Source organism: Bos indicus x Bos taurus, chromosome 19, assembly GCF_003369695.1.
Source record: "Bos indicus x Bos taurus breed Angus x Brahman F1 hybrid chromosome 19, Bos_hybrid_MaternalHap_v2.0, whole genome shotgun sequence".
Lineage (NCBI taxonomy): Eukaryota > Metazoa > Chordata > Mammalia > Artiodactyla > Bovidae > Bos > Bos indicus x Bos taurus.
Window position 1 is genome coordinate 48,905 of NC_040094.1, and position 11,754 is coordinate 60,658.

The following is an 11,754-nucleotide window of genomic DNA, read 5'->3' on the forward strand; positions in this document are numbered from 1 at the left end:
ACCCAAGTTCAAGAAACCCAGAGCATCCCAAATAGGATAAACACAGGCAAAACACCACAAGACACATAATAATCAAAATAACAAAGATAAAATACAAAGAACAAATATAAAAAGCACCAAGGGAAAAACAACAAATAGCACATGAGGGGATTCCCATAAATATAACAGCTGATGTTACAATAGAAACTCATCTGGCTGGAAGGGATTGGCAGGACATATTTAAAGTGATCCCCTCACAACATGATGGCACTTCTGACTCCCCTGCTGCACCCCTAGAAAAAGCCAAGGTCCTCGATGGAACATGACAGGAGGCATGACATCCCTTTTACACCTCGAGAGAAAAGCAGAGTACCATACCTCAAAATTAGACAAGGCTTGACTCCCTTGTTTAAACTCCACAAGAACACCGAGTTGCCTGTCGAAACTGGACAGGGCCACCGAGTATTCCCACTCAGTTCAAGATGATTCTCTATTCCCCAGCAGTGACTGGAGAGTAATTTCAATGTGCCCCCGCAAGTTGAAAGGAGGCCTGATTTCCCATAGGCCACAGGAAAGGTGCCCTGAGGTCCCCGACACAGCTCGAAAGAAACCCAAATTTCCCGCTGCACCTTGAACAACCCCACGGGAACACCCCCTCTTTGCGAGATGAGGCCCAATTCCCTTGCAGTGCCTCAAGAGCAAACCTGCGAACCCCTCGCAACTCGCAAGGAGACTTACCTGAGGCAAGACAAGAGGTTCCCAGAGGCCCCATCGCAACTCGAAAGGAATCCAAAGCTTCATGCCACAACTCGAGAAACACCACAAACTTACCCCCTCATTTCAAGATGAGGCCCCATTTGCCTGCAGTGACTCGAGACCATTCCAGTGCTTCCCCTCACAACTCCGAAGGAGCACTGATTTCCCTGAAGCAACACGAGAGGTTCCCTGAAGTCCCCACCACAAGTCAAGAAGAACCCCAAGCTTCCAGCTGCAACTCGAGAAAACCACGGCATTCCCCACTCAAAGGGAGATGAGGCCCATTTCCTCTAAAGCACCTCGAGTGCAATCCTGAGTGCCCTCTCAAAACTCGAACGAAGGCTTGACTCACTTTATGCAACTTAAGAGGTTCCCAGAGATACGTGATGTAGTTTGAGAGGAACCATGAGTTTCTGACAACTCGAAAAGGGCCCCGTGTTCCTCAACTCATTTCGAGGAGACGAGGGAAGCCTCTCCTTCAAATTTATCCTCACACCTCAAGAGGAGTCGTCTCACCTACTGAATCTTGAGAGGAACCCCACAGTTCCTGGCAAATTTGAAAGGACACCGAGTATGCATCAACTCCAGATAAGGCCAGATTGCCATGCAGCATATGGAGTGGAACCCTAAATACTGCATCAGAACACAAAGGAAGTATAACTCTCCTATTACACTTCACCAGAAAACATGTTTCCCACCTGAATGCAATAGGATTCCTGACACCCAGTATACAACTCGATAGGAAAGCGGAGTCCCATGCCTCAAAACGAGACAAGGCCTCACTTCGAAGTCGAAACTCAATAGGAAACCTGAGTTTCCTGTCGCAACTAAGTAGGAACCCAGAGTTTCCCTCCTCATCTCAAAATGAAGCCTGTTTTAGCTGTAGCAACTCGAGAGGAAAGCCCAGAGGACCCTCGCAGCTTCGAGGTAGGCCTGACTTTACAGAGGCAGCGTGAGAAGTTCCATGAGTTTACTATCCCAACTTTAGAGGAACCCAAAGCTTCCCACTGATACTTGGGAAAAAACAAACAAACAAACAAACAAACAAACATGAGATTCACCCCTCAAAGTGACATCAGGCCCGTTTCCTCTGTAGCTACTCGAGAGCAAGCACGAGTTTCCTCTCAAAGTCGAAAGGAGGCTTGACCTCCTTTATACAATGCAGTAGGTTCTTCGAGATACCCGTAGCAAGTCGAGGGAACCCCGAGTGTCCCACCACAAGTCGAGAAGAAACACATGTTCCCGACCTCATCTCGAGATGAGGGCCGATTATCCTGCTTTGACGCGAGAGGAATTCCGATTTGGCCCTCTCACTTCAAGAGGAGGCCGGTCTACCTCTTGAAACTCGAGAAGCCCATTGTTCCTGCAGTCGGAACTCAGAAAGGACACCGAGATCCTCCTCAACTTGAGCTAAGGCCTGATATCCCTGTGCTGACTCGTATGAAACACCGAGTATCCCCTCACAACACGAAGGGAGGTTTGACTCCCCTGTTGCATCTCTAGAAAAGGCCAAATTCCCTGCCTCAACTCGACAGGGGACCTGAGACACCTTTTGCACCTCGAGAGGCAAGTGGACTTCCATGCCCCAAAAGGAGATGAGGCCTAAATCCCCTGTAGAAAGTCTCTAAGAGCCCCGAGATCCCTATTGCAACTGGAGAGGAAGCTGAGATTACTGGCTCAACTCAAGGTGAATTCCAATTCCCCTGCAGTGACTCCAGAGGAATCCCAGCGTGCCTCTTGAACCAAATAGAGAGGAACTCAAAGCTTCACACCACAACTAGAGAAACACCACGAGTTTCCCCCATCAATGCAAGATGAGACCCCGTTCCCCTGCAGTGACTCCATGCAATCCCGCATTCCCCCTAGCAACTCTAAAGGAGACTTCACTTCCCTGAGGCAACAGGATACGCTTCCTGAGTCCCCTGCCGCAACTGGAGTGGCACCCCAAGCTTCCAGACGCAACTGGAGAAAAACCACGAGATTCCTCCATCAACGCAAGAGAAGGCCCTTTCCCCTGCATCATTTCGAGAGCAATCCTAAGTACTCTCTTGAAACTGGGAAGCAGGATTGAATCTCTTTATACAACACAGAGGTTCCCTGAGATACCCATCACAACACGAGTGGAAGCCCAAGGTCTCACCACAACTCAAAAATAGCCTCTTGTTCCTCATTTCATCTGGACATAAGGGCGGACCCCCCTCTTTTGACTTGAGAGGAATCCCGACTTTTCCCTCGAACCTCAAAAGGAGGCCTGTCTCACCCATTATAACTTGATAGGTACCCCACGGTTCCTGCTGAAAGAGGAAAGGACACTGAGTTCCACCTCAACTCGAGATAAGGCCTGATTCCTCTACAGTGACTCAAGAGAAATCCCAAGGTTCCCCTCGATATGTGCAAGGAGGCCTGACTTCCACGAGGCAACAAAACAGGTTCCTGAAGTCGCCATCACAAGTCAAGAGGAACTTCTATTTACCCGCCACAACGCGAGAATAGCCCCGTGTTCCCCACTGCATCTCAAAATAAGGGCTGACTCCCCTGCTTCGACTCGACAGGAATCCTGTCTCACCTTTTGAAACTCGAGAAGTACTCTGCATTTCTTGCCAAAAGATGAAAGGACACTGAGTTCTGAATAACTCGAGTAAAGACATGGTTCCCCTGCACTGACTTGAACGGAACCTGAGGATCCCCTCACAACATGAACGGAGGTCTAACTCCACAGTTGCATCTCTAGAAAAGGCCCGACTTCCCTACCTCAACTCGACAAGAGACCTGACACCCCTTTTAATACTCAAGAAGAAAGCGTAGTTACATGCCTCAAAATGAGACGAGACCTAATTCCCCTAAAACTCTACAGGAACCCCAAGATTCATGTCACAACTGGCAAGGGACCTGAGTTTCCCGCCTTAACTTAAGATGTGGCCCTATTCCCCTACAGCAACTCAAGAGGAATCACGACGAAACTCTCAAAACTTGAAGGAGACATGACTTTCTGAGCAAAATGAGATGTTCCATGAATTTCCAAACGCACCTGGAGAGGACCCAAAGCTTCCCACCGCAACTGGAGAAAAACCACGAAATTCCCCTTCAAGGTGGGATGAGACCCTTTCCCCTGCAGCACCTCAAGAGCAATCCCAAGTTCCCACTTTAAAATCGAACTGAGGGTGTGCTTTCTTTATGCAGCTCAAGAGGTTCCTCAAGATACCCGTCACACTTCAAGTGGAATCCTGAATTTTCAACCAGAACTCAAGAAGAGCCCCATTTTCCCCAGTAAATCTCGAAATGAGGGCTGATTCCCCTGCTACGATTTGAGAGGAATCCGACCCTTCCCATACACCTCAAGAGGAGGCCTGTCTCACCTACTGAAACTCCTGAGGAACCACGTGGTTCCTGCTGCAAGATGATACGACACTGAATTCCCCCTCAACCCGAGGAAAGGCATGATTCCCTTGCACCGACTCAAATGGAACACCGAGTATCCTCTCACAACACGAAGGGAGGTCTGACTCCCCTGTTTCATCTCTAGAAAAAGCCCATGTTCCCCTTTTCAACTCGACAGGTGGCCTGACAACCCTTATACAAGTCGAGAAGAAAATTGAGTTCCATGCCTCTAAATGAGATGAGGCCTGACTCCCCTGTTGAAACTAGATAGGAACCCCGAGATCCCTGTTGCAACAGGAGAGAAGCCCTGAGTTACCCGCTTCATTTCAAGATGAGACCCTATTCACTGGCAGCGACTCGAGAGGAATTTCCTGGTGCCCCTCTCAACTTGAAAGATGGCCTGATTCCCCACAGGCAACATGAATGGTTCCCTGAGGTTCCTGAGGCAACCTGAGAGGAATGCAAACTTCCTGCTGCAACTCAAAAAACACCATGAGATTTCCACCTCAGTGGGAGATGAGTCCTGATTTCCCTGCAGTGCCTCAACAGCAGTCCTCTGCTCCCACTTGCAACTTGAAAGGAGACTTGACTTCCATGAGGCAACATGAGAGGTTCCCTGAGGTCCCTGTTGCAACTGCTGAGAAACCCAAAGCTTAATGCTGCAACTCGAGAAACACCTCGAAATTACCCCTTAATGTGAGATGAGGCCCCATTCCCCTGCAGTGACTCAAGAGCAATCCTGCGCTCCCCCTCATAACTCAAAAGGAGACATGACTTCCCTGAGGCAATACGAGAGGTTCCCAGAGGTCCCTGTTGCAACTCGAGAGGAACCCCAAGCTTCAGGCCGCAACTCGAGAAAAGTCATGAGATAGAGCCGTAAGCGGGAGATGAAGATCTTTTGCCCTGCAGCCCCTTAAGAACAATCCCAAGTGTCTTCTCCAAACTCAAAAGGAAGCTTGACTCCCTTTATGTAACTCATGAGGTTCCCCAAGATACACATCATAACTCGAGAGAAACCCTGAATTCCCGCCACTTCTCAAGAAGAGCCCTGTGTTCCCCACCTCTACTCGAGATGAGGGCCGATTCTCCTACTTCATCTCAAGAGGTATCCCGATTTTCCCCTTGCACATCAAGAGGTTACCTTTCTCACCTATTGAAACACGAGAGGAACCCCGAGGTTCCTGCTGCAAATCAAAAGGACACTGAGTCTCCCTTCAACAGGAGATAAAGGCTGATTCTCCCACATCAATGTGAATGGAACCCTGAGTATCCCCTCACAACACGAAGGGAGGTCTGACATACTTGTTGCACCTCTAAAAAAGGCCTAGTTCCCTGCCTCATTTGGACAGGAGACCTGACACCCCTTTTACAACTCGAGAGCAAAGTGGAGTTCCATGCATCAACACGAGCCAAGGCCTGACTCCCAGTTACTCTATAGGAACCCTGAGATCCGTGTCGCAAACGGAGAGGAATCCTGAGTTTCCTGCCTCAACTCGACATGAGGCCCTATTCCCCTGTAGCGACTGGAGAGCAATCCTGCGCTTCCTTTCACAACTCAAAAGGAGAGTTGACTTCCCTGAGGCAAGAAGAGAGGCTACCTGAGGTCCTGGTCACAACTCGAAAGGAACCCCACACTTCCCGTTGCAACTCGAGAAAAACCACAAGATTCCCCCCTCAATGCGAGATAAGGCCCTTTTCCCTTCAGTGCCTTGGGAGCTATCCAGAGTTCTCTCTCGAAACTCAAAAGGAAGCTTGATTCCCTTTATGTAACTCAAGAGGTTCCCCAAAATAACCGTTGCTGCTTGAGGAGAACCCCGAATTTCCCACCACAACTCGAGAAGAGCCCCGAGTTCCCCACCTCATCTTGAGATGAGGGCCTCTTCCCCTGCTTTGACTCGAGAGGAATCCAGACATTCCCCTCGAACATCAAGAGGAGGCCTGTCTCACCTATTGAACTCGAGAGGAACCCCACGTTTCCTGCCACAAGTCAAAAGGACAGCAAGTTCTCACTCAACTGGAGATAACGCCTGATTCCCCTGCACCAACTCAAATGGAGCAACGAGTATTCCTTCTCAACTCGAAGGGAGGTCTACACCTCTGTTGCACCACTAAAAAAGACCCAGCTCCCCACCTCAACTTGACAGGAGGCCTGATACCCCTTTTACAACTTGAGAGGAAAGCCGAGTCCCATGCTTCAGCAGGAGCCAAGGCCTGATTCCCCTGTTGAAACTCATTAGGAACCCTGAGTTCCCTCTTGCAACTGGGCAGGAACCCTGAGTTTCCCGCCTGAATGCAAGATGAGGCCATATTTCCCTGCAGTGATTCGAATGGAACAAGTAACCCCTCACTACATGAACGGAGTCTGACTCCCCTGTAGTATCTCCAACAAAGCCTAATTTCCCCGCCTCAACTTAACAGGAGGCCTGACACCCCTTTTACAACTGGGTGGAAAGCAGAGATCCATGCCTTAGAATGAGACGAGTCCTGACTCCCCTGTTGAAACTCCATAGGAATCTTGAGATCACTGGCGTAACTGGAGAGGAGGACTGAATTTCCAGCCTCAACTCATATTCCCCTGAAGCGACTTGAGAGGAATCCAGAGGTTCCCCTCACAACTTGATAGTAGGCCTGACTTCCCTGAAGCGACACAAAAGTTTCCTTAAGGTACTCCTGGAAACTTGAGAGGAACCCAAAACTTCCTGCTGCAACTCGAGAAACAACACCAGATTCCTCTCTCAATGTGAGATGAGGCTGGATTCCCCTGCAGTGTCTAAAGAGGCATTCCACACTTACCTTCGAAACTTGAAAGGGGACTTGACTTCAGAGGAACCCTGAGTTTCCCACCACAACTCGAGAAGAACCCCATGTTCCCTACCTCATCTCGAGATGAGGGCCGATTCTCCTGCTTCGACTTCAGAGGAATCCCGATTTTCCCGTCAAACCTCAAGAGGAGGTCTGTCTCACCTATTGAAACTCGAGAGAAAGCCCTCAGTTCCTGCCACAAGTCAAAAGGACACTGAGTCCCCCCTCAACTCGAGATAAGGCCTGATTCCCGTGAACCGACTTGAATGAAACCCTGAGTATCCACTCACAACCTGAAGGGAGTTCTGATAACCCTGCTTCACCTCTATAAAAAGCCTAGGTTCCCTATCTCAACTCGACAGAGGCATAGCACCCCTTTACAACTCTAGAGGAAAGCGGAGTTCCATGCCTCAAAATAAGATGAGACCTGACTCCCCTTTTGAAACTCGATAGGAACTCTGAGACCCCATTGCAACTGGAAAGGAACACTGAATTTCCCGCCTCAACTCGACATGAAGTCCTATTTTCCTGCAGCGACTCGAGAGGAATCCCAACGTGCCCCTCACAACTCGAAAGGCCTGACTTCCCTGAGGCAACATAAGAGGTTCCCTGAGGTCCCCGTCGAAACTCGAGTGGGACCCAAAGCTTCCAGCCTCAACTCAAGAAACACCAGGAGATTCTCCCCTCAGTTCGAGGTGAAGCCCTATTCCCCTGAAGCTACTCAAGAAGAATCCTGAGGTGCCTCTCGCAACTCGAAAGGAACCATGACATTCCTGAGGTACCATGAGAGGTTCCCTGAGTTTCCCATCACAAGTCAAGAGGAACCTAATCCTTCCCGCCATTACTGGAGAAACATCACTAGATTCTCCCCTCAACCCGAGATAAGGCCCGGTTCCCCTGCATCGCCTTGAGACAATCCCGAGTTCCCTCTGAAAACTCGAAAGCAGGGCTTGACTCCCTTTATGCAACTCAAGAGGATTCCCGAAACACCCATCGCCACTTGAAAGGAACCCCGAGTCAAGAAAAGCCCTATGTTCTCCACCTCATCTAAAGATGAGGGCCATTAACCTGCTGAGACTTGAATGGAATGACTTTTTCCTCAGACCTCAAGAGGAGGGCTATCTCACCTATTGAAATTGAGAGGAACTCTGCGGTTCCTGCTGCAATTCAAAAGGACACCGAGTTTTCCCTCAACTCGAGATGAGGGCTGATTCGCATGCACCGACATGAATGGAACCCTGAGTATCTCCCCACACCACGAAGGGAGGTGTGACCCCCTTGTTGCATCTCTAGGTAAAGCCCAAGATCCCCACCTGAACTCGACAGGAGGTCAGACACCCATATTACAACTGGAGACAAAGTGGATTTCCGTGCCTCAACAACAGCCAAGGCCTGACTCCCCTGTTGTAACTCGATAGGAACCCAGAGATCCCTGGAACAACTGGAGAGGTGCCCTGAGGTTCTTGCCTCAAATCGACATGAGCCTGATTCCCCTGAAGTGACTTGAGATAAATCCCATCACGCCTCTCTCAAATTGAAAGGAGGCTTGACTTCCCTGAGGCAACATGAGAGGTTCCCTGAGGTAGCGGTCACAACTTGAGACAAATCCAAACCTTCCCACTGCAACTCAAGAAACACCACGAGATTCCCTCGTCAATTCAAGATGAGGCTCGATTCCCCTGCAATGACTTGAGAGTAATCCTGTGCTGCCCTCGCAACTCGAAAGGAGACTTGGCTCCACTGAGGTAACATGAGAGGCTCCCTGAGTCCCTGTTGCAACTCAAGAGGAACCCCAAGATTCCTGCCAGCTGGAGAAAAACCACGAGATTCACTCCTCAATGTGATGAAGCCCTTTTCCCCTCCAGCGGCTGGAGAGCAATCCTGAGTTCCCACTCAAAAATCGAAAGGAGGCTGGACTCCCTTTATTCAACCCAAGAGGTCCCTGAGATACCCATCGCAACTCTAATGGAACCCTGAGCTTCCAGCCACAACTCGAGAAGAGCCATGTTTACCCCAACTAATCTCGAGATGAGGGCCAATTCCCCTGCTTTGACTCGAGAGGAATCCCGACTTTCCCCTTGCACCTCAAAAGGAGGCCTGTCTCAACTATTGAAACTCAAGAGGAACCCAGCCATTCCTGTCACAATTTTTAAGGACACCGAGTTTCCTCTCAACTCTAGATAAGGCCTGACTGCTCTAAACTGACTCGAATGGAACCCCAAGTATCCCCTCACAACACAAAGGGAGGTCTGCCTCCCCTGTTGCACTTCCAGAAAAAGCCCAAGTTTCCTGCCCTAACTCAACAAGACCCCTGACACCCCTTCAACAACTCGAGAGGAAAGTGGTGTTACATGCCTGAACAAGAGACAAGGCCTGATTCCTCTGTTAATACTCCCTAGGAACACCGAGATCCCTGTCACAACTGAAGAGGAATCCGGAATTTCCCGTGTCCCTTGAGATGAGGCCCTATTTCCATGCAGTGACTTGAGAGGTATGATGAGGTGCCCCTCACAGCTTGAAAGGAGGACTGATTTCCTGAAGCAACATGAAAGGATTTCTGAAGACCCTGTTGCAACTAGAGGGAAACACCAAGCTTCCCTCAGCAACTCGAGAATAACTAGGAGATCCCCCCCTCAACTCAAGATGAGGCCCTATTCCTCTGCAGCACCTGGAGAGAAATACTGAGTTCCCTCTTGAAACTCCAAAGAAGGCTTTATTCCCTTTATGCAAGTCAAGATGTTTCACGGCAGACCAGTCACCACTCTAGAGGAACCCCAAGTTACCTGGCACAACTGGTGAAGAGCCCTATGTTCCCACCTCATCTTGAGATGAGGGCCGATTCCCCTGCAGTTACTCGAGAGCAATCCCGCACTCCCCCTTGCAGCTCTAAAGGAAACTTGACTTCCTAGAGGAAATACAAGAGGATCCCTGAGGTTCCCGTGCAACTCAGGAGGAACCTGGAGTTTCTGGTTCAACTCGAGATGAGGCCCTAATCCCCTGCAGCGACTTGAGAGGTTTCCCAAGATGCCCATCGAAACTTCAAAGGAGGGCTGACATCCCTGAGGCAACAAGAGAGGTTCACTGAGACCCCATACCTACCTGAGAGAAGACCAAAGCTTCCCCCGCACCTTGAGAAACACAATGAGATTCCCCCCTCAATGCCAGATGTGGCCTTTATCCCCTGCAGTGAGTCCAGAGCAATCACGAGTTCCTTCTTGAAACTCAAAATGAGGCTTGACCCTCATTTTACAACTCTAGTGGAAAACACAGTTTCATGCCTCAAAAAGACTCTAGGCCTGACTCCTATGTTGAAACTCGATAGGAGGCCCGATATCCCTGTCACAACATGAGAGGAACCCTGAGTTTCCCACCTCAGTGCGAGATGAGGCCCTTTTCCCTTGCAGCACGTTGAGAGCAATCCTGGGACCCCTCTCTAAACTCGAAAGGAGTCTGGACTCCCTTTATGCAACTCAAGGGGTTCCCCAAAATACCCGTCGCAACTCAAGAGGAATCCTGAGATTCCCGCTGAAACTCGAGAAGAGTCCTTTGATCCCCAACTCATCCTGAGAGGACGTCCAATTCCCCTGCTTCAACTCAAGAGGAATGCCGACTTTCCCCTCGCACCTCCGGAGAAAGCCTATCTCACCTATTGAAACTCGAGGGTTCCTGTGGTTTCTGCCTCAAAAACATGGACACTGAGTTCCCCTCAACTCAAGATAAGACCTGGTTTGCCTGTACTGACTTGAATGGAACCCCGGGTTTCCCCTCACAAAAAGAAGGGAGGTCTGACTCCCCTGCTGCACCTCTAGAAAAAGCCGAAGTTCCCCGCCTGAACTAGACAGGAGGCCTGACACCCGTTTCTAGGTCAAGAGGAAAACAGAGTTCCATGCCTCAACACAAGATGAGGCCAAACTCCCCTGTTGACATTCAATAGGAATCTTGAGATCTTGTTGCAACTGGAGAGGAACCCTGAGTTTCAAGTATCAACTCGAGATGAGGCCCAATTCTCCTAGAGTGACATGGGAGGATATTGAATTGCCCCTTGAAACTCGAAAGGAAGCCTGACTTCCCTAAGGAAACACAAGCGGTTTCCTGAGGTCCCCGTAGCATCTCGAGAGGAACCCCAAACTTCCCACCCTAACTTGAGAAAAACCATGAGATTCCCTCCACACTGTGAGATGAGCCCCTTTTCCCTTGCAGCACCTGGAGATCAATCCCAAATTTTCTCTCAAAACTTGAATAGAGGCTTGACTCCCTTTAGGCAACTCAAGAGGTTCCTTGAGTTTCCCGCTGCAACTCGAGAAGAGCACCATGTTCCCCACCTCATCTCGAGGTGAAGTCCAATTCCCCTGCTTCGATTCGAAAGGGATCCCAACTTTCCCCTCACACCTCAAGAGGAGGTCTGTCTCACCTATTGAAACTTGAGAAGAACCCTACAGTTCCTATCGAAAGTTTAAAGGACAACAAGATCCTCCTAATCTCGAGAAAAAGCCTGATTCCCTTGCATTGACTCAAATGGAACCCTGAGATTCCCCTCACAACACAAAGTGAGGTCTGACTCCCAAGTTGCACCTCTAGAAAAAGCCCAGGTTCCCCACCTCAAGTCGACAGGAGGCCTGACACCCCTTTTACAACTTGAGAGGAAAGTGGAGCTCCATACCTCACCACGAGACTAGGCATGATTCCTCTGTTGAAACTCGATAGGTACCCCAAGATACCTGTCTCAACTGAAGAGGAACCCTGAGTTTCCTGCCTCAAAACGAGATGAGGCCCTATTCCCCTGCAGCGACTTGAGACAAATCCTGAGGTGCCACTCACAACTTAAAATGAGGCCAGAAA